Genomic DNA, 23694 nt, shown 5'->3' with positions numbered 1-23694 from the left:
ACACAATCAATTCAACATAGACTTTGCTTTATATCCTCCTTCTAAACTTGCTTCCACCTCTCTTACCTTCAGGTTTGACAATGAATATTTCCCATTTCATGCTTTTTTGTAAAGTAAACTCTTGTCTGCATTACCTTCCACTTCCCCTTGAACACAGATGTCAGTAGTCAGATGACATTGCTTACCTACTCATGCCAAATATATCTGGGTAATATAGTGCTAGTCCATTCAGAGTTAAAAAAACAACTACCTAACCTGGATCCCAAAAATGCTATTTACCCATTGCACCAGTTAATTGCGGAATGATACAGGACTCCTTAAAACATATCTCACCATATGAGGTTAAAAATCCAGGTCCTGCATCTGTTTTGTTAAATGGTTTAAATTAAAGTATGAAGACCACAGCTATAAGCAGGCCAAAATAGCTCAGTTGGGAGAGCGTTAGACTGAAGAACTAAAGGTCCCTGGTTCAATCCCGGGTTTCGGCACAGTTGAGAGGTTCCTTGTTTCTAACAAAATAGGTCTTGGAATCAGCTGTAGTACTTTTTTCTCTATCAACATTTTTATCAACTGATCTACAAAATGATCAATTCAACATAGACTTTGCTTTCTGTCCTCCTTTTAAACTTTCTTCCACCTATCTTGCCTTCAGGTTTGACTATGAATGTTTTCCATTTCGTCCTTTTTTGTAAAGTAAACTCTTGTCTGCATCACATTCCACTTCCCCTTGAACACAGATGTCAGTAGTCAGATGACATTGCTTACCTACTCATGCCAAATATATCTGGGTAATATAGTGCTAGTCCATTCAGAGTTAAAAAAACAACTACCTAACCTGGATCCCAAAAATGCTATTTACCCATTGCACCAGTTAACTGGGGAATGATACAGGACTCCTTAAAACATATCTCTACCATATGAGGTTAAAAATCCAGGTCCTGCATCTATTTTGTTAAATGGTTCAAATTAAAGTATGAAGACCCCAGCTATCAGAAGGCTGAAATAGCTCAGTTGGGAGAGCGTTAGACTGAAGATCTAAAAGTCCCTGGTTCAATCCCGGGTTTCGGCACAGTTGAGAGGTTCCTTGCTTCTAACAAAATAGGTCTTGGAATCAGCTGTAGTACTTTTTCTCTATTAACATTTTTATCAACTGATCTACAAAATGATCAATTCAACATAGACTTTGCTTTCTGTACTCCTTTTAAACTTTCTTCCACCTATCTTGCCTTCCGGTTTGACTATGAATGTTTTCCATTTCGTCCTTTTTTGTAAAGTAAACTCTTGTCTGCATCACATTCCACTTCCCCTTGAACACAGATGTCAGTAGTCAGATGACATTGCTTACCTACTCATGCCAAATATATCTGGGTAATATAGTGCTAGTCCATTCAGAGTTAAAAAAACAACTACCTAACCTGGATCCCAAAAATGCTATTTACCCATTGCACCAGTTAACTGGGGAATGATACAGGACTCCTTAAAACATATCTCTACCATATGAGGTTAAAAATCCAGGTCCTGCATCTATTTTGTTAAATGGTTTAAATTAAAGTATGAAGACCACAGCTTTAAGCAGGCCGAAATAGCTCAGTTGGGCGAGCGTTAGACTGAAGATCTAAAGGTCCCTGGTTCAATCCCGGATTTCGGCACAGTTGAGAGGTTCCTTGCTTCTAACAAAATAGGTCTTGGGATCAGCTGTAGTTCTTTTTCTCTATTCATCAAATTTTTTCCAACTGATCTACAACACAATCAATTTAACATAGACTTTGCTTTATGTCCTCCTTCTAAACTTGCTCCCACCTCTCTTACCTTCAGGTTTGACAATGAATATTTCCCATTTCATGCTTTTTTGTAAAGTAAACTCTTGTCTGCATTACCTTCCACTTCCCCTTGAACACAGATGTCAGTAGTCAGATGACATTGCTTACCTACTCATGCCAAATATATCTGGGTAATATAGTGCTAGTCCATTCAGAGTTAAAAAAACAACTACCTAACCTGGATCAAAAAAATGCTATTTACCCATTGCACCAGTTAATTGCGGAATGATACAGGACTCCTTAAAACATATCTCTACCATGTGAGGTTAAAAATCCAGGTCCTGCATCTATTTTGTTAAATGGTTTAAATTAAAGTATGAAGACCACAGCTATTAGCAGGCCGAAATAGCTCTGTTGGGAGAGCGTTAGACTGAAGATCTGAAGGTCCCTGGTTCAATCCCGGGTTTCGGCACAGTTGAGAGGTTCCTTGCTTCTAACAAAATAGGTCTTGGAGTCAGCTGTAGAACTTTTTCTCTATTCATCACATTTTTTCCAACTGATCTACAACACAATCAATTTAACATAGACTTTGCTTTATGTCCTCCTTCTAAACTTGCTTCCACCTCTCTTACCTTCAGGTTTGACAATGAATATTTCCCATTTCATGCTTTTTTGTAAAGTAAACTCTTGTCTGCATTACCTTCCACTTCCCCTTGAACACAGATGTCAGTAGTCAGATGACATTACTTACCTACTCATGCCAAATATATCTGGGTAATATAGTGCTAGTCCATTCAGAGTTAAAAAAACAACTACCTAACCTGGATCCCAAAAATGCTATTTGCCCATTCCACCAGTTAATTGCGGAATGATACATGACTCCTTAAAACATATCTCTACCATATGAGGTTAAAAATCCAGGTCCTGCATCTATTTTGTTATATGGTTTAAATTAAAGTATGAAGACTACAGCTAGCAGGAGGCAGAAATAGCTCAGTTGGGAGAGCGTTAGACTGAAGATCTAAAGGTCCCTGGTTTAATCCTGGGTTTCGGCACTGTTGAGAGGTTCCTTGCTTCTCACAAAATAAGTCTTGGAATCAGCTGTAGTACTTTTTTCTCTATCAACATTTTTATCAACTGATCCACAAAATGATCAATTCAACATAGACTTTGCTTTCTGTCCTCCTTTTAAACTTTCTTCCACCTATATTTCCTTCAGGTTTGACTATGAATGTTTCCCATTTCGTCCTTTTTTGTAAAGTAAACTCTTGTCTGCATCACATTCCACTTCCCCTTGAACACAGATGTCAGTAGTCAGATGACATTGCTTACCTACTCATGCCAAATATATCTGGGTAATATAATGCTAGTCCATTCAGAGTTAAAAAAACAACTACCTAACCTGGATCCCAAAAATGCTATTTACCCATTGCACCAGTTAACTGGGGAATGATACAGGACTCTTTAAAACATATCTCTACCATATGAGGTTAAAAATCCAGGTCCTGCATCTATTTTGTTAAATGGTTCAAATTAAAGTATGAAGACCCCAGCTACCAGAAGGCCAAAATAGCTCAGTTGGGAGAGCGTTAGACTGAAGATCTAAAGGTCCCTGGTTCAATCCCGGGTTTCGGCACAGTTGAGAGGTTCCTTTCTTCTAACAAAATAGGTCTTGGAATCAGCTGTAGTACTTTTTCTCTATTCATCAAATTTTTTCCAACTGATCTACAACACAATCAATTTAACATAGACTTTGCTTTATGTCCTCCTTCTAAACTTGCTTCCACCTCTCTTACCTTCAGGTTTGACAATGAATATTTCCCATTTCCTGCTTTTTTGTAAAGTAAACTCTTGTCTGCATTACCTTCCACCTCCCCTTGAATACAGATGTCAGTAGTCAGATGACATTGCTTACCTACTCATGCCAAATATATCTGGGTAATATAGTGCTAGTCCATTCAGAGTTAAAAAAACAACTACCTAACCTGGATCCCAAAACTGCTATTTGCCCATTGCACCAGTTAATTGCGGAATGATACAGGACTCCTTAAAACATATCTCTACCATATGAGGTTAAAAATCCAGGTCCTGCATCTATTTTGTTAAATGGTTTAAATTAAAGTATGAAGACAACAGCTATAAGCAGGCCGCAATAGCTCAGTTGGGAGAGCGTTAGACTGAAGATCTAAAGGTCCCTGGTTCAATCCTGGGTTTCTGCACAGTTGAGAGGTTCCTTGCTTCTAACAAAATAGGTCTTGGAATCAGCTGTAGTGCTTTTTTCTCTATCAACATTTTTATCAACTGATCTACAAAATGATCAATTCAACATAGACTTTGCTTTCTGTCCTCCTTTTAAACTTTCTTCCACCTATCTTGCCTTCAGGTTTGACAATGAATGTTTCCCATTTAGTCCTTTTTTGTAAAGTAAACTCTTGTCTGCATCACATTCCACTTCCCCTTGAACACAGATGTCAGTAGTCAGATGACATTGCTTACCTACTCATGCCAAATATATCTAGGTAATATAGTGCTAGTCCATTCAGAGTTAAAAAAACAACTACCTAACCTGGATCCCAAAAATGATATTTACCCATTGCACCAGTTAACTGGGGAATGATACAGGACTCCTTAAAACATATCTCTACCATATGAGGTTAAAAATCCAGGTCCTGCATCTATTTTGTTAAATGGTTTAAATTAAAGTGTGAAGACCACAGCTATAAGCAGGCCGAAATAGCTCAGTTGGGAGAGCGTTAGACTGAAGATCTAAAGGTCCCTGGTTCAATCCCGGATTTCGGCACAGTTGAGAGGTTCCTTGCTTCTAACAAAATAGGTCTTGGGATCAGCTGTAGTTCTTTTTCTCTATTCATCAAATTTTTTCCAACTGATCTACAACACAATCAATTTAACATAGACTTTGCTTTATGTCCTCCTTCTAAACTTGCTCCCACCTCTCTTACCTTCAGGTTTGACAATGAATATTTCCCATTTCATGCTTTTTTGTAAAGTAAACTCTTGTCTGCATTACCTTCCACTTCCCCTTGAACACAGATGTCAGTAGTCAGATGACATTGCTTACCTACTCATGCCAAATATATCTGGGTAATATAGTGCTAGTCCATTCAGAGTTAAAAAAACAACTACCTAACCTGGATCAAAAAAATGCTATTTACCCATTGCACCAGTTAATTGCGGAATGATACAGGACTCCTTAAAACATATCTCTACCATGTGAGGTTAAAAATCCAGGTCCTGCATCTATTTTGTTAAATGGTTTAAATTAAAGTATGAAGACCACAGCTATTAGCAGGCCGAAATAGCTCTGTTGGGAGAGCGTTAGACTGAAGATCTGAAGGTCCCTGGTTCAATCCTGGGTTTCGGCACAGTTGAGAGGTTCCTTGCTTTTAACAAAATAGGTCTTGGAGTCAGCTGTAGTACTTTTTCTCTATTCATCAAATTTTTTCCAACTGATCTACAACACAATCAATTTAACATAGACTTTGCTTTATGTCCTCCTTCTAAACTTGCTTCCACCTCTCTTACCTTCAGGTTTGACAATGAATATTTCCCATTTCATGCTTTTTTGTAAAGTAAACTCTTGTCTGCATTACCTTCCACTTCCCCTTGAACACAGATGTCAGTAGTCAGATGACATTACTTACCTACTCATGCCAAATATATCTGGGTAATATAGTGCTAGTCCATTCAGAGTTAAAAATACAACTACCTAACCTGGATCCCAAAAATGCTATTTGCCCATTCCACCAGTTAATTGCGGAATGATACATGACTCCTTAAAACATATCTCTACCATATGAGGTTAAAAATCCAGGTCCTGCATCTATTTTGTTAAATGGTTTAAATTAAAGTATGAAGACTACAGCTAGCAGGAGGCAGAAATAGCTCAGTTGGGAGAGCGTTAGACTGAAGATCTAAAGGTCCCTGGTTTAATCCTGGGTTTCGGCACTGTTGAGAGGTTCCTTGCTTCTCACAAAATAAGTCTTGGAATCAGCTGTAGTACTTTTTTCTCTATCAACATTTTTATCAACTGATCCACAAAATGATCAATTCAACATAGACTTTGCTTTCTGTCCTCCTTTTAAACTTTCTTCCACCTATATTTCCTTCAGGTTTGACTATGAATGTTTCCCATTTCGTCCTTTTTTGTAAAGTAAACTCTTGTCTGCATCACATTCCACTTCCCCTTGAACACAGATGTCAGTAGTCAGATGACATTGCTTACCTACTCATGCCAAATATATCTGGGTAATATAATGCTAGTCCATTCAGAGTTAAAAAAACAACTACCTAACCTGGATCCCAAAAATGCTATTTACCCATTGCACCAGTTAACTGGGGAATGATACAGGACTCCTTAAAACATATCTCTACCATATGAGGTTAAAAATCCAGGTCCTGCATCTATTTTGTTAAATGGTTCAAATTAAAGTATGAAGACCCCAGCTACCAGAAGGCCAAAATAGCTCAGTTGGGAGAGCGTTAGACTGAAGATCTAAAGGTCCCTGGTTCAATCCCGGGTTTCGGCACAGTTGAGAGGTTCCTTGCTTCTAACAAAATAGGTCTTGGAATCAGCTGTAGTACTTTTTCTCTATTCATCAAATTTTTTCCAACTGATCTACAACACAATCAATTTAACATAGACTTTGCTTTATGTCCTCCTTCTAAACTTGCTTCCACCTCTCTTACCTTCAGGTTTGACAATGAATATTTCCCATTTCCTGCTTTTTTGTAAAGTAAACTCTTGTCTGCATTACCTTCCACCTCCCCTTGAATACAGATGTCAGTAGTCAGATGACATTGCTTACCTACTCATGCCAAATATATCTGGGTAATATAGTGCTAGTCCATTCAGAGTTAAAAAAACAACTACCTAACCTGGATCCCAAAACTGCTATTTGCCCATTGCACCAGTTAATTGCGGAATGATACAGGACTCCTTAAAACATATCTCTACCATATGAGGTTAAAAATCCAGGTCCTGCATCTATTTTGTTAAATGGTTTAAATTAAAGTATGAAGACAACAGCTATAAGCAGGCCGCAATAGCTCAGTTGGGAGAGCGTTAGACTGAAGATCTAAAGGTCCCTGGTTCAATCCTGGGTTTCTGCACAGTTGAGAGGTTCCTTGCTTCTAACAAAATAGGTCTTGGAATCAGCTGTAGTGCTTTTTTCTCTATCAACATTTTTATCAACTGATCTACAAAATGATCAATTCAACATAGACTTTGCTTTCTGTCCTCCTTTTAAACTTTCTTCCACCTATCTTGCCTTCAGGTTTGACAATGAATGTTTCCCATTTAGTCCTTTTTTGTAAAGTAAACTCTTGTCTGCATCACATTCCACTTCCCCTTGAACACAGATGTCAGTAGTCAGATGACATTGCTTACCTACTCATGCCAAATATATCTAGGTAATATAGTGCTAGTCCATTCAGAGTTAAAAAAACAACTACCTAACCTGGATCCCAAAAATGATATTTACCCATTGCACCAGTTAACTGGGGAATGATACAGGACTCCTTAAAACATATCTCTACCATATGAGGTTAAAAATCCAGGTCCTGCATCTATTTTGTTAAATGGTTTAAATTAAAGTGTGAAGACCACAGCTATAAGCAGGCCGAAATAGCTCAGTTGGGAGAGCGTTAGACTGAAGATCTAAAGGTCCCTGGTTCAATCCCGGATTTCGGCACAGTTGAGAGGTTCCTTGCTTCTAACAAAATAGGTCTTGGGATCAGCTGTAGTTCTTTTTCTCTATTCATCAAATTTTTTCCAACTGATCTACAACACAATCAATTTAACATAGACTTTGCTTTATGTCCTCCTTCTAAACTTGCTCCCACCTCTCTTACCTTCAGGTTTGACAATGAATATTTCCCATTTCATGCTTTTTTGTAAAGTAAACTCTTGTCTGCATTACCTTCCACTTCCCCTTGAACACAGATGTCAGTAGTCAGATGACATTGCTTACCTACTCATGCCAAATATATCTGGGTAATATAGTGCTAGTCCATTCAGAGTTAAAAAAACAACTACCTAACCTGGATCAAAAAAATGCTATTTACCCATTGCACCAGTTAATTGCGGAATGATACAGGACTCCTTAAAACATATCTCTACCATGTGAGGTTAAAAATCCAGGTCCTGCATCTATTTTGTTAAATGGTTTAAATTAAAGTATGAAGACCACAGCTATTAGCAGGCCGAAATAGCTCTGTTGGGAGAGCGTTAGACTGAAGATCTGAAGGTCCCTGGTTCAATCCTGGGTTTCGGCACAGTTGAGAGGTTCCTTGCTTTTAACAAAATAGGTCTTGGAGTCAGCTGTAGTACTTTTTCTCTATTCATCAAATTTTTTCCAACTGATCTACAACACAATCAATTTAACATAGACTTTGCTTTATGTCCTCCTTCTAAACTTGCTTCCACCTCTCTTACCTTCAGGTTTGACAATGAATATTTCCCATTTCATGCTTTTTTGTAAAGTAAACTCTTGTCTGCATTACCTTCCACTTCCCCTTGAACACAGATGTCAGTAGTCAGATGACATTACTTACCTACTCATGCCAAATATATCTGGGTAATATAGTGCTAGTCCATTCAGAGTTAAAAATACAACTACCTAACCTGGATCCCAAAAATGCTATTTGCCCATTCCACCAGTTAATTGCGGAATGATACATGACTCCTTAAAACATATCTCTACCATATGAGGTTAAAAATCCAGGTCCTGCATCTATTTTGTTAAATGGTTTAAATTAAAGTATGAAGACTACAGCTAGCAGGAGGCAGAAATAGCTCAGTTGGGAGAGCGTTAGACTGAAGATCTAAAGGTCCCTGGTTTAATCCTGGGTTTCGGCACTGTTGAGAGGTTCCTTGCTTCTCACAAAATAAGTCTTGGAATCAGCTGTAGTACTTTTTTCTCTATCAACATTTTTATCAACTGATCCACAAAATGATCAATTCAACATAGACTTTGCTTTCTGTCCTCCTTTTAAACTTTCTTCCACCTATATTTCCTTCAGGTTTGACTATGAATGTTTCCCATTTCGTCCTTTTTTGTAAAGTAAACTCTTGTCTGCATCACATTCCACTTCCCCTTGAACACAGATGTCAGTAGTCAGATGACATTGCTTACCTACTCATGCCAAATATATCTGGGTAATATAATGCTAGTCCATTCAGAGTTAAAAAAACAACTACCTAACCTGGATCCCAAAAATGCTATTTACCCATTGCACCAGTTAACTGGGGAATGATACAGGACTCCTTAAAACATATCTCTACCATATGAGGTTAAAAATCCAGGTCCTGCATCTATTTTGTTAAATGGTTCAAATTAAAGTATGAAGACCCCAGCTACCAGAAGGCCAAAATAGCTCAGTTGGGAGAGCGTTAGACTGAAGATCTAAAGGTCCCTGGTTCAATCCCGGGTTTCGGCACAGTTGAGAGGTTCCTTGCTTCTAACAAAATAGGTCTTGGAATCAGCTGTAGTACTTTTTCTCTATTCATCAAATTTTTTCCAACTGATCTACAACACAATCAATTTAACATAGACTTTGCTTTATGTCCTCCTTCTAAACTTGCTTCCACCTCTCTTACCTTCAGGTTTGACAATGAATATTTCCCATTTCCTGCTTTTTTGTAAAGTAAACTCTTGTCTGCATTACCTTCCACCTCCCCTTGAATACAGATGTCAGTAGTCAGATGACATTGCTTACCTACTCATGCCAAATATATCTGGGTAATATAGTGCTAGTCCATTCAGAGTTAAAAAAAACAACTACCTAACCTGGATCCCAAAACTGCTATTTGCCCATTGCACCAGTTAATTGCGGAATGATACAGGACTCCTTAAAACATATCTCTACCATATGAGGTTAAAAATCCAGGTCCTGCATCTATTTTGTTAAATGGTTTAAATTAAAGTATGAAGACAACAGCTATAAGCAGGCCGCAATAGCTCAGTTGGGAGAGCGTTAGACTGAAGATCTAAAGGTCCCTGGTTCAATCCTGGGTTTCTGCACAGTTGAGAGGTTCCTTGCTTCTAACAAAATAGGTCTTGGAATCAGCTGTAGTGCTTTTTTCTCTATCAACATTTTTATCAACTGATCTACAAAATGATCAATTCAACATAGACTTTGCTTTCTGTCCTCCTTTTAAACTTTCTTCCACCTATCTTGCCTTCAGGTTTGACAATGAATGTTTCCCATTTAGTCCTTTTTTGTAAAGTAAACTCTTGTCTGCATCACATTCCACTTCCCCTTGAACACAGATGTCAGTAGTCAGATGACATTGCTTACCTACTCATGCCAAATATATCTAGGTAATATAGTGCTAGTCCATTCAGAGTTAAAAAAACAACTACCTAACCTGGATCCCAAAAATGATATTTACCCATTGCACCAGTTAACTGGGGAATGATACAGGACTCCTTAAAACACATCTCTACCATATGAGGTTAAAAATCCAGGTCCTGCATCTATTTTGTTAAATGGTTTAAATTAAAGTGTGAAGACCACAGCTATAAGCAGGCCGAAATAGCTCAGTTGGGAGAGCGTTAGACTGAAGATCTAAAGGTCCCTGGTTCAATCCCGGGTTTCGGCACAGTTGAGAGGTTCCTTGCTTCTAACAAAATAGGTCTTGGAATCAGCTGTTGTACTTTTTCTCTATTCATCAATTTTTTTCCAACTGATCTACAACACAATCAATTTAACATAGACTTTGCTTTATGTCCTCCTTCTAAACTTGCTTCCACCTCTCTTACCTTCAGGTTAGACAATGAATATTTCCCATTTCATGCTTTTTTGTAAAGTAAACTCTTGTCTGCATTACCTTCCACCTCCCCTTGAATACAGATGTCAGTAGTCAGATGACATTGCTTACCTACTCATGCCAAATATATCTGGGTAATATAGTGCTAGTCCATTCAGAGTTAAAAAAACAACTACCTAACCTGGATCCCAAAACTGCTATTTGCCCATTGCACCAGTTAATTGCGGAATGATACAGGACTCCTTAAAACATATCTCTACCATATGAGTTTAAAAATCCAAGTCCTGCATCTATTTTGTTAAATGGTTTAAATTAAAGTATGAAGACCACAGCTTTAAGCAGGCCGCAATAGCTCAGTTGGGAGAGCGTTACACTGAAGATCTGAAGGTCCCTGGTTCAATCCCGGGTTTCGGCACAGTTGAGAGGTTTCTTGCTTCTAACAAAATAGGTCTTGGAATAAGATTTAGTACTTTTTTCTCTATCAACATTTTTATCAACTGATCTACAAAATGATCAATTCAACATAGACTTTGCTTTCTGTCCTCTTTTTAAACTTTCTTCCACCTATCTTGCCTTCAGGTTTGACAATGAATGTTTCCCATTTCGTCCTTTTTTGTAAAGTAAACTCTTGTCTGCATCACATTCCACTTCCCCTTGAACACATATGTCAGTAGTCAGATGACATTGCTTACCTACTCATGCCAAATATATCTAGGTAATATATTGCTAGTCCATTCAGAGTTAAAAAAACAACTACCTAACCTGGATCCCAAAAATGCTATTTACCCATTGCACCAGTTAACTGGGGAATGGTACAGGACTCCTTAAAACATATCTCTACCATTGAGGTTAAAAATCCAGGTCCTGCATCTATTTTGTTAAATGGTTCAAATTAAAGTATGAAGACCACAGCTATGAGAAGGCTGAAATAGCTCAGTTTGGAGAGCGTTAGACTGAAGATCTGAAGGTCCCTGGATCAATCCCAGGTTTCGGCACAGTTGAGAGGTTCCTTGCTTCTAGCAAAATAGGTCTTGGAATAAGCTGTAGAACTTTTTCTCTATTCATCAAATTTTTTCGAACTGATCTACAACACAATCAATTTAACATAGACTTTGCTTTATGTCCTCCTTCTAAACTTGCTTCCACCTCTCTTACCTTCAGGTTTGACAATGAATATTTCGCATTTCATGCTTTTTTGTAAAGTAAACTCTTGTCTGCATTACCTTCCACTTCCCCTTGAACACAGATGTCAGTAGTCAGATGACATTGCCTACCTACTCATGCCAAATATATCTGGGTAATATAGTGCTAGTCCATTCAGAGTTAAAAAAACAACTACCTAACCTGGATCCAAAAAATGCTATTTACCCATTGTACCAGTTAATTGCGGAATGATACAGGACTCCTTAAAACATATCTCTACCATATGAGGTTAAAAATCCAGGTCCTGCATCTATTTTGCTAAATGGTTTAAATTAAAGTATGAAGACCACAGCTATAAGCAGGCCGAAATAGCTCAGTTGGGAGAGCGTTAGACTGAAGATCTAAAGGTCCCTGGTTCAATCCCGGGTTTCGGCACAGTTGAGAGGTTCCTTGCTTCTAACAAAATAGGTCTTGGAATCAGCTGTAGTACTTTTTCTCTATTCATCAAATTATTTCCAACTGATCTACAACACAATCAATTTAACATAGACTTTGCTTTATGTCCTCCTTCTAAACTTGCTTCCACCTCTCTTACCTTCAGGTTTGACAATGAATATTTCCCATTTCATGCTTTTTTGTAAAGTAAACTCTTGTCTGCATTACCTTCCACCTCCCCTTGAATACAGATGTCAGTAGTCAGATGACATTGCTTACCTACTCATGCCAAATATATCTGGGTAATATAGTGCTAGTCCATTCAGAGTTAAAAAAACAACTACCTAACCTGGATCCCAAAAATGCTATTTGCCCATTGCACCAGTTAATTGCGGAATGATACAGGACTCCTTAAAACATATCTCTACCATATGAGGTTAAAAATCCAGGTCCTGCATCTATTTTGTTAAATAGTTTAAATTAAATTATGAAGACCACAGCTATAAGCAGGCCGCAATAGCTCAGTGGGGAGAGCGTTAGACTGAAGATCTAAAGGTCCCTGGTTCCATCCCGGGTTTCGGCACAGTTGAGAGGTTCCTTGCTTCTAACAAAATAGGTCTTGGAATCAGCTGTAGTACTTTTTTCTCTATCAACATTTTTATCAACTGATCTACAAAATGATCAATTCAACATAGACTTTGCTTTCTGTCCTCCTTTTAAACTTTCTTCCACCTATCTTGCCTTCAGGTTTGACAATGAATGTTTCCCATTTCGTCCATTTTTGTAAAGTAAACTCTTGTCTGCATCACATTCCACTTCCCCTTGAACACAGATGTCAGTAGTCAGATGACATTGCTTACCTACTCATGCCAAATATATCTAGGTAATATAGTGCTAGTCCATTCAGAGTTAAAAAAACAACTACCTAACCTGGATCCCAAAAATGCTATTTACCCATTGCACCAGTTAACTGGGGAATTATACAGGACTCCTTAAAACATATCTCTACCATATGAGGGTAAAAATCTAGGTCCTGCATCTATTTTGTTAAATGGTTTAAATTAAAGTATGAAGACCCCAGCTATAAGCAGGCCGAAATAGCTCAGTTGGGAGAGCATTAGACTGAAGATCTAAAGGTCCCTGGTTCAATCCCGGGTTTCGGCACAGTTGAGAGGTTCCTTGCTTCTAACAAAATAGGTCTTGGAATCAGCTGTAGTACTTTTTCTCTATTCATCAAATTTTTTCCAACTGATCTACAACACAATCAATTTAACATAGACTTTGCTTTATGTCCTCCTTCTAAACTTGCTTCCACCTCTCTTACCTTCAGGTTTGACAATGAATATTTCCCATTTCATGCTTTTTTGTAAAGTAAACTCTTGTCTGCATTACCTTCCACCTCCCCTTGAATACAGATGTCAGTAGTCAGATGACATTGCTTACCTACTCATGCCAAATATATCTGGGTAATATAGTGCTAGTCCATTCAGAGTTAAAAAAACAACTACCTAACCTGGATCCCAAAACTGCTATTTGCCCATTGCACCAGTTAATTGCGGAATGATACAGGACTCCTTAAAACATATCTCTACCATATGAGGTTAAAAATCCAGGTCCTGCATCTATTTTGTTAAATGGTTTAAATTAAAGTATGAAGACCACAGCTATAAGCAGGCCGCAATATCTCAGTTTGGAGAGCGTTAGACTGAAGATCTAAAGGTCCCTGGTTCAATCCCGGGTTTCGGCACAGTTGAGAGGTTCCTTGCTTCTAACAAAATAGGTCTTGGAATCAGCTGTAGTACTTTTTCTCTATTCATCAAATTTTTTCCAACTGATCTACAACACAATCAATTTAACATAGACTTTGCTTTATGTACTCCTTCTAAACTTGCTTCCACCTCTCTTACCTTCAGGTTTGACAATGAATATTTCCCATTTCATGCTTTTTTGTAAAGTAAACTCTTGTCTGCATTACCTTCCACTTCCCCTTGAACACAGATGTCAGTAGTCAGATGACATTGCTTACCTACTCATGCCAAATATATCTGGGTAATATAGTGCTAGTCCATTCAGAGTTAAAAAAACAACTACCTAACCTGGATCCTAAAAATGCTATTAACCCATTGCACCAGTTAATTGCGGAATGATACAGGACTCCTTAAAACATATCTCACCATATGAGGTTAAAAATCCAGGTCCTGCATCTATTTTGTTAAATGGTTTAAATTAAAGTATGAAGACCACAGCTATAAGCAGGCCAAAATAGCTAAGCTGGGAGAGCGTTAGACGGAAGATCTAAAGGTCCCTGGTTCAATCCTGGGTTTCGGCACAGTTGAGAGGTTCCTTGCTTCTAACAAAATAGGTCTTGGAATCAGCTGTAGTACTCTTTTCTCTATCAACATTTTTATCAACTGATCTACAAAATGATCAATTCAACATAGACTTTGCTTTCTGTCCTCCTTTTAAACTTTCTTCCACCTATCTTGCCTTCAGGTTTGACTATGAATGTTTTTCCATTTTGTCCTTTTTTGTAAAGTAAACTCTTGTCTGCATCACATTCCACTTCCCCTTGAACACAGATGTCAGTAGTCAGATGACATTGCTTACCTACTCATGCCAAATATATCTGGGTAATATAGTGCTAGTCCATTCAGAGTTAAAAAAACAACTACCTAACCTGGATCCCAAAAATGCTATTTACACATTGCACCAGTTAACTGGGGAATGATACAGGACTCCTTAAAACATAACCTACCATATGAGGTTAAAAATCCAGGTCCTGCATCTATTTTGTTAAATGGTTTAAATTAAAGTATGAAGACCACAGCTCTAAGCAGGCCGAAATAGCTCAGTTGGGCGAGCGTTAGACTGAAGATCTAAAGGTCCCTGGTTCAATCCCGGGTTTCGGCACAGTTGAGAGGTTCCTTGCTTCTAACATAATAGGTCTTGGGATCAGCTGTAGTTCTTTTTCTCTTTCATCAAATTTTTTCCAACTGATCTACAACACAATCAATTTAACATAGACTTTGCTTTATGTCCTCCTTCTAAACTTGCTTCCACCTCTCTTACCTTCAGGTTTGACAATGAATATTTCCCATTTCATGCTTTTTTGTAAAGTAAACTCTTGTCTGCATTACCTTCCACTTCCCCTTGAACACAGATGTCAGTAGTCAGATGACATTGCTTACCTACTCATGCCAAATATATCTGGGTAATATAGTGCTAGTCCATTCAGAGTTAAAAAAACAACTACCTAACCTGGATCCAAAAAATGCTATTTACCCATTGCACCAGTTAATTGCGGAATGATACAGGACTCCTTAAAACATATCTCTACCATGTGAGGTTAAAAATCCAGGTCCTGCATCTATTTTGTTAAATGGTTTAAATTAAAGTATGAAGACCACAGCTATAAGCAGGCTGAAATAGCTCAGTTGGGAGAGCGTTAGACTGAAGATCTGAAGGTCCCTGGTTCAATCCCGGGTTTCGGCACAGTTGAGAGGTTCCTTGCTTCTAACAAAATAGGTCTTGGAATCAGCTGTAGTACTTTTTCTCTATTCATCAAATTTTTTCCAACTGATCTACAACACAATCAATTTAACATAGACTTTGCTTTATATCCTCCTTCTAAACTTGCTTCCACCTCTCTTACCTTCAGGTTTGACAATGAATATTTCCCATTTCATGCTTTTTTGTAAAGTAAACTCTTGTCTGCATTACCTTCCACTTCCCCTTGAACACAGATGTCAGTAGTCAGATGACATTGCTTACCTACTCATGCCAAATATATCTGGGTAATATAGTGCTAGTCCATTCAGAGTTAAAAAAACAACTACCTAACCTGGATCCCAAAAATGCTATTTACCCATTGCACCAGTTAATTGCGGAATGATACAGGACTCCTTAAAACATATCTCACCATATGAGGTTAAAAATCCAGGTCCTGCATCTGTTTTGTTAAATGGTTTAAATTAAAGTATGAAGACCACAGCTATAAGCAGGCCGAAATAGCTCAGTTGGGAGAGCGTTAGACTGAAGAACTAAAGGTCCCTGGTTCAATCCCGGGTTTCGGCACAGTTGAGAGGTTCCTTGCTTCTAACAAAATAGGTCTTGGAATCAGCTGTAGTACTTTTTTCTCTATCAACATTTTTATCAACTGATCTACAAAATTATCAATTCAACATAGACTTTGCTTTCTGTCCTCCTTTTAAACTTTCTTCCACCTATCTTGCCTTCAGGTTTGACTATGAATGTTTTCCATTTCGTCCTTTTTTGTAAAGTAAACTCTTGTCTGCATCACATTCCACTTCCCCTTGAACACAGATGTCAGTAGTCAGATGACATTGCTTACCTACTCATGCCAAATATATCTGGGTAATATAGTGCTAGTCCATTCAGAGTTAAAAAAACAACTACCTAACCTGGATCCCAAAAATGCTATTTACCCATTGCACCAGTTAACTGGGGAATGATACAGGACTCCTTAAAACATATCTCTACCATATGAGGTTAAAAATCCAGGTCCTGCATCTATTTTGTTAAATGGTTCAAATTAAAGTATGAAGACCCCAGCTATCAGAAGGCTGAAATAGCTCAGTTGGGAGAGCGTTAGACTGAAGATCTAAAAGTCCCTGGTTCAATCCCGGGTTTCGGCACAGTTGAGAGGTTCCTTGCTTCTAACAAAATAGGTCTTGGAATCAGCTGTAGTACTTTTTCTCTATTAACATTTTTATCAACTGATCTACAAAATGATCAATTCAACATAGACTTTGCTTTCTGTCCTCCTTTTAAACTTTCTTCCACCTATCTTGCCTTCCGGTTTGACTATGAATGTTTTCCATTTCGTCCTTTTTTGTAAAGTAAACTCTTGTCTGCATCACATTCCACTTCCCCTTGAACACAGATGTCAGTAGTCAGATGACATTGCTTACCTACTCATGCCAAATATATCTGGGTAATATAGTGCTAGTCCATTCAGAGTTAAAAAAACAACTACCTAACCTGGATCCCAAAAATGCTATTTACCCATTGCACCAGTTAACTGGGGAATGATACAAGACTCCTTAAAACATATCTCTACCATATGAGGTTAAAAATCCAGGTCCTGCATCTATTTTGTTAAATGGTTCAAATTAAAGTATGAAGACCCCAGCTATCAGAAGGCTGAAATAGCTCAGTTGGGAGAGCGTTAGACTGAAGATCTAAAGGTCCCTGGTTCAATCCCGGGTTTCGGCACAGTTGAGACGTTCCTTCCTTCTAACAAAATAGGTCTTGGATTCAGCTGTAGTACTTTTTCTCTATTCATCAAATTTTTTCCAACTGATCTACAACACAATCAATTTAACATAGACTTTGCTTTATGTCCTCCTTCTAAACTTGCTTCCACCTCTCTTATCTTCAGGTTTAACAATGAATATTTCCCATTTCATGCTTTTTTGTAAAGTAAACTCTTGTCTGCATTACCTTCCACTTCCCCTTGAACACAGATGTCAGTAGTCAGATGACATTGCTTACCTACTCATGCCAAATATATCTGGATAATATAGTGCTAGTCCATTCAGAGTTAAAAAAACAACTACCTAACCTGGATCCAAAAAATGCTATTTACCCATTGTACCAGTTAATTGCGGAATGATACAGGACTCCTTAAAACATATCTCTACCATATGAGGTTAAAAATCCAGGTCCTGCATCTATTTTGTTAAATGGTTTAAATTAAAGTATGAAGACCTCAGCTATAAGCAGGCCGAAATAGCTCAGTTGGGAGAGCGTTAGACTGAAGATCTAAAGGTCCCTGGTTCAATCCCGGGTTTCGGCACAGTTGAGAGGTTCCTTGCTTCCAAAAAAATAGGTCTTGGAATCAGCTGTAGTACTTTTTCTCTATTCATCAAATTTTTTCCAACTGATCTACAACACAATCAATTTAACATAGACTTTGCTTTATGTCCTCCTTCTAAACTTGCTTCCACCTCTCTTACCTTCAGGTTTGACAATGAATATTTCCCATTTCATGCTTTTTTGTAAAGTAAACTCTTGTCTGCATTACCTTCCACCTCCCCTTGAATACAGATGTCAGTAGTCAGATGACATTGCTTACCTACTCATGCCAAATATATCTGGGTAATATAGTGCTAGTCCATTCAGAGTTAAAAAAACAACTACCTAACCTGGATCCCAAAACTGCAATTTGCCCATTGCACCAGTTAATTGCGGAATGATACAGGACTCCTTAAAACATATCTCTACCATATGAGGTTAAAAATCCAGGTCCTGCATCTATTTTGTTAAATGGTTTAAATTAGAGTATGAAGACCACAGCTATAAGCTGGCCGCTATAGCTCAGTTGGGAGAGCGTTAGACTCTAGATCTAAAGGTCCCTGGTTCCATCCCGGGTTTCGGCACAGTTGAGAGGTTCCTTGCTTCTAACAAAATAGGTCTTGGAATCAGCTGTAGTACTTTTTTCTCTATCAACATTTTTATCAACTGATCTACAAAATGATCAATTCAACATAGACTTTGCTTTCTGTCCTCCTTTTAAACTTACTTCCACCTATCTTGCCTTCAGGTTTGACAATGAATGTTTCCCATTTAGTCATTTTTTGTAAAGTAAACTCTTGTCTGCATCACATTCCACTTCCCCTTGAACACAGATGTCAGTAGTCAGATGACATTGCTTACCTACTCATGCCAAATATATCTAGGTAATATAGTGCTAGTCCATTCAGAGTTAAAAAAACAACTACCTAACCTGGATCCCAAAAATGCTATTTACCCATTGCACCAGTTAACTGGGGAATGATACAGGACTCCTTAAAACATATCTCTACCATATGAGGTTAAAAATCCAGGTCCTGCATCTATTTTGTTAAATCGTTTAAATTAAAGTATGAAGACCACAGCTATAAGCAGGCCGAAATAGCTCAGTTGGGAGAGCGTTAGACTGAAGATCTAAAGGTCCCTGGTTCAATCCCGGGTTTCGGCACAGTTGAGAGGTTCCTTGCTTCTAACAAAATAGGTCTTGTAATCAGCTGTTGTACTTTTTCTCTATTCATCAAATTTTTTCCAACTGATCTACAACACAATCAATTTAACATAGACTTTGCTTTATGTCCTCCTTCTAAACTTGCTTCCACCTCTCTTACCTTCAGGTTTGACAATGAATATTTCCCATTTCATGCTTTTTTGTAAAGTAAACTCTTGTCTGCATTACCTTCCACCTCCCCTTGAATACAGATGTCAGTAGTCAGATGACATTGCTTACCTACTCATGCCAAATATATCTGGGTAATATAGTGCTAGTCCATTCAGAGTTAAAAAAACAACTACCTAACCTGGATCCCAAAACTGCTATTTGCCCATTGCACCAGTTAATTGCGGAATGATACAGGACTCCTTAAAACATATCTCTACCATATGAGGTTAAAAATCCAGGTCCTGCATCTATTTTGTTAAATGGTTTAAATTAAAGTATGAAGACCACAGCTATAAGCAGGCCGCAATAGCTCATTTGGGAGAGCGTTAGACTGAAGATCTAAAGGTCCCTGGTTCAATCCCGGGTTTCGGCACAGTTGAGAGGTTCCTTGCTTCTAACAAAATAGGTCTTGACATAAGCTGTAGTACTTTTTTCTCTATCAACATTTTTATCAACTGATCTACAAAATGATCAATTCAACATAGACTTTGCTTTCTGTCCTCTTTTTAAACTTTCTTCCACCTATCTTGCCTTCAGGTTTGACAATGAATGTTTCCCATTTCGTCCTTTTTTGTAAAGTAAACTCTTGTCTGCATCACATTCCACTTCCCCTTGAACACAGATGTCAGTAGTCAGATGACATTGCTTACCTACTCATGCCAAATATATCTAGGTAATATAGTGCTAGTCCATTCAGAGTTAAAAAAACAACTACCTAACCTGGATCCCAAAAATGCTATTTACCCATTGCACCAGTTAACTGGGGAATGGTACAGGACTCCTTAAAACATATCTCTACCATATGAGGTTAAAAATCCAGGTCCTGCATCTATTTTGTTAAATGGTTCAAATTAAAGTATGAAGACCACAGCTATGAGAAGGCCGAAATAGCTCAGTTTGGAGAGCGTTAGACTGAAGATCTAAAGGTCCCTGTTCAATCCCGGGTTTCGGCACAGTTGAGAGGTTCCTTGCATCTAGCAAAATAGGTCTTGGAATCAGCTGTAGAACTTTTTCTCTATTCATCAAATTTTTTCCAACTGATCTACAACACAATCAATTTAACATAGACTTTGCTTTATATCCTCCTTCTAAACTTGCTTCCACCTCTCTTACCTTCAGGTTTGACAATGAATATTTCCCATTTCATGCTTTTTTGTAAAGTAAACTCTTGTCTGCATTACCTTCCACTTCCCCTTGAACACAGATGTCAGTAGTCAGATGACATTGCTTACCTACTCATGCCAAATATATCTGGGTAATATAGTGCTAGTCCATTCAGAGTTAAAAAAACAACTACCTAACCTGGATCCCAAAAATGCTATTTACCCATTGCACCAGTTAATTGCGGAATGATACAGGACTCCTTAAAACATATCTCACCATATGAGGTTAAAAATCCAGGTCCTGCATTTGTTTTGTTAAATGGTTTAAATTAAAGTATGAAGACCATAGCTATAGGCAGGCCAAAATAGCTCAGTTGGGAGAGCGTTAGACTGAAGATCTAAAGGTCCCTGGTTCAATCCCGGGTTTCGGCACAGTTGAGAGGTTCCTTGCTTCTAACAAAATAGGTCTTGGAATCAGCTGTAGTACTTTTTTCTCTATCAACATTTTTATCAACTGATCTACAAAATGATCAATTCAACATAGACTTTGCTTTCTGTCCTCCTTTTAAACTTTCTTCCACCTATCTTGCCTTCAGGTTTGACTATGAATGTTTTCCATTTCGTCCTTTTTTGTAAAGTAAACTCTTGTCTGCATCACATTCCACTTCCCCTTGAACACAGATGTCAGTAGTCAGATGACATTGCTTACCTACTCATGCCAAATATATCTGGGTAATATAGTGCTAGTCCATTCAGAGTTAAAAAAACAACTACCTAACCTGGATCCCAAAAATGCTATTTACCCATTGCACCAGTTAACTGGGGAATGATACAGGACTCCTTAAAACATATCTCTACCATATGAGTTTAAAAATCCAGGTCCTGCATCTATTTTGTTAAATGGTTCAAATTAAAGTATGAAGACCCCAGCTATCAGAAGGCCGAAATAGCTCAGTTAGGAGAGCGTTAGACTGAAGATCTAAAGGTCCCTGGTTCAATCCCAGGTTTCGGCACAGTTGAGAGGTTCCTTGCTTCTAACAAAATAGGTCTTGGAATCAGCTGTAGTACTTTTTCTCTATTAACATTTTTATCAACTGATCTACAAAATGATCAATTCAACATAGACTTTGCTTTCTGTCCTCCTTTTAAACTTTCTTCCACCTATCTTGCCTTCCGGTTTGACTATGAATGTTTTCCATTTCGTCCTTTTTTGTAAAGTAAACTCTTGTCTGCATCACATTCCACTTCCCCTTGAACACAGATGTCAGTAGTCAGATGACATTGCTTACCTACTCATGCCAAATATATCTGGGTAATATAGTGCTAGTCCATTCAGAGTTAAAAAAACAACTACCTAACCTGGATCCCAAAAATGCTATTTACCCATTGCACCAGTTAACTGGGGAATGATACAGGACTCCTTAAAACATATCTCTACCATATAAGGTTAAAAATCCAGGTCCTGCATCTATTTTGTTAAATGGTTCAAATTAAAGTATGAAGACCCTAGCTATCAGAAGGCCGAAATAGCTCAGTTGGGAGAGCGTTAGACTGAAGATCTAAAGGTCCCTGGTTCAATCCCGGGTTTCGGCACAGTTGAGACGTTCCTTGCTTCTAACAAAATAGGTCTTGGAATCAGCTGTAGTACTTTTTCTCTATTCATCAAATTTTTTCCAACTGATCTACAACACAATCAATTTAACATAGACTTTGCTTCATGTCCTCCTTCTAAACTTGCTTCCACCTCTCTTATCTTCAGGTTTGACAATGAATATTTCCCATTTCATGCTTTTTTGTAAAGTAAACTCTTGTCTGCATTACCTTCCACTTCCCCTTGAACACAGATGTCAGTAGTCAGATGACATTGCTTACCTACTCATGCCAAATATATCTGGATAATATAGTGCTAGTCCATTCAGAGTTAAAAAAACAACTACCTAACCTGGATCCCAAAACTGCAATTTGCCCATTGCACCAGTTAATTGCGGAATGATACAGGACTCCTTAAAACATATCTCTACCATATGAGGTTAAAAATCCAGGTCCTGCATCTATTTTGTTAAATGGTTTAAATTAGAGTATGAAGACCACAGCTATAAGCTGGCCGCTATAGCTCAGTTGGGAGAGCGTTAGACTCTAGATCTAAAGGTCCATGGTTCCATCCCGGGTTTCGGCACAGTTGATAGGTTCCTTGCTTCTAACAAAATAGGTCTTGGAATAAGCTGTAGTACTTTTTTCTCTATTAACATTTTTATCAACTGATCTACAAAATGATCAATTCAACATAGACTTTGCTTTCTGTCCTCTTTTTAAACTTTCTTCCACCTATCTTGCCTTCAGGTTTGGCAATGAATGTTTCCCATTTCGTCCTTTTTTGTAAAGTAAACTCTTGTCTGCATCACATTCCACTTCCCCTTGAACACAGATGTCAGTAGTCAGATGACATTGCTTACCTACTCATGCCAAATATATCTAGGTAATATAGTGCTAGTCCATTCAGAGTTAAAAAAACAACTACCTAACCTGGATCCCAAAAATGCTATTTACCCATTGCACCAGTTAACTGGGGAATGGTACAGGACTCCTTAAAACATATCTCTACCATATGAGGTTAAAAATCCAGGTCCTGCATCTATTTTGTTAAATGGTTCAAATTAAAGTATGAAGACCACAGCTATGAGAAGGCCGAAATAGCTCAGTTTGGAGAGCGTTAGACTGAAGATCTAAAGGTCCCTGGTTAAAACCCTGGGTTTCGGCACAGTTGAGAGGTTCCTTGCTTCTAGCAAAATAGGTCTTGGAATCAGCTGTAGAACTTTTTCTCTATTCATCAAATTTTTTCCAACTGATCTACAACACAATCAATTTAACATAGACTTTGCTTTATATCCTCCTTCTAAACTTGCTTCCACCTCTCTTACCTTCAGGTTTGACAATGAATATTTCCCATTTCATGCTTTTTTGTAAAGTAAACTCTTGTCTGCATTACCTTCCACTTCCCCTTGAACACAGATGTCAGTAGTCAGATGACATTGCTTACCTACTCATGCCAAATATATCTGGGTAATATAGTGCTAGTCCATTCAGAGTTACAAAAACAACTACCTAACCTGGATCCCAAAAATGCTATTTACCCATTGCACCAGTTAATTGCAGAATGATACAGGACTCCTTAAAACATATCTCACCATATGAGGTTAAAAATCCAGGTCCTGCATCTATTTTGTTAAACGGTTCAAATTAAAGTATGAAGACCACAGCTATGAGAAGGCT

At 38.1% G+C, this 23694-nt stretch overlaps 6 non-coding genes across 6 annotated transcripts; all 6 read left to right on the top strand.

Moving 5' to 3' along the window:
• Positions 1 to 10310: 10310 nt before the first annotated feature.
• TRNAF-GAA (transfer RNA phenylalanine (anticodon GAA)) lies at positions 10311 to 10383 on the top strand. The gene has a single exon. It is a non-coding gene; the product is annotated as a tRNA-Phe (tRNA).
• A 1673-nt stretch (positions 10384 to 12056) lies between these two features.
• Positions 12057 to 12129, top strand: TRNAF-GAA (transfer RNA phenylalanine (anticodon GAA)). The gene has a single exon. It is a non-coding gene; the product is annotated as a tRNA-Phe (tRNA).
• Positions 12130 to 13220: 1091 nt separating this feature from the next.
• TRNAF-GAA (transfer RNA phenylalanine (anticodon GAA)) lies at positions 13221 to 13293 on the top strand. The gene has a single exon. It is a non-coding gene; the product is annotated as a tRNA-Phe (tRNA).
• Positions 13294 to 17874: 4581 nt separating this feature from the next.
• On the top strand, positions 17875 to 17947 carry TRNAF-GAA (transfer RNA phenylalanine (anticodon GAA)). Its single transcript has one exon. It is a non-coding gene; the product is annotated as a tRNA-Phe (tRNA).
• A 1091-nt stretch (positions 17948 to 19038) lies between these two features.
• Positions 19039 to 19111, top strand: TRNAF-GAA (transfer RNA phenylalanine (anticodon GAA)). The gene has a single exon. It is a non-coding gene; the product is annotated as a tRNA-Phe (tRNA).
• A 2833-nt stretch (positions 19112 to 21944) lies between these two features.
• TRNAF-GAA (transfer RNA phenylalanine (anticodon GAA)) lies at positions 21945 to 22017 on the top strand. Its single transcript has one exon. It is a non-coding gene; the product is annotated as a tRNA-Phe (tRNA).
• Positions 22018 to 23694: the final 1677 nt, after the last annotated feature.

This window comes from Lissotriton vulgaris, chromosome 8 (genome assembly GCF_964263255.1).
Source record: "Lissotriton vulgaris chromosome 8, aLisVul1.2, whole genome shotgun sequence".
Classification (NCBI taxonomy): domain Eukaryota; kingdom Metazoa; phylum Chordata; class Amphibia; order Caudata; family Salamandridae; genus Lissotriton; species Lissotriton vulgaris.
This window is presented reverse-complemented; position numbering and strand designations above follow the sequence as displayed.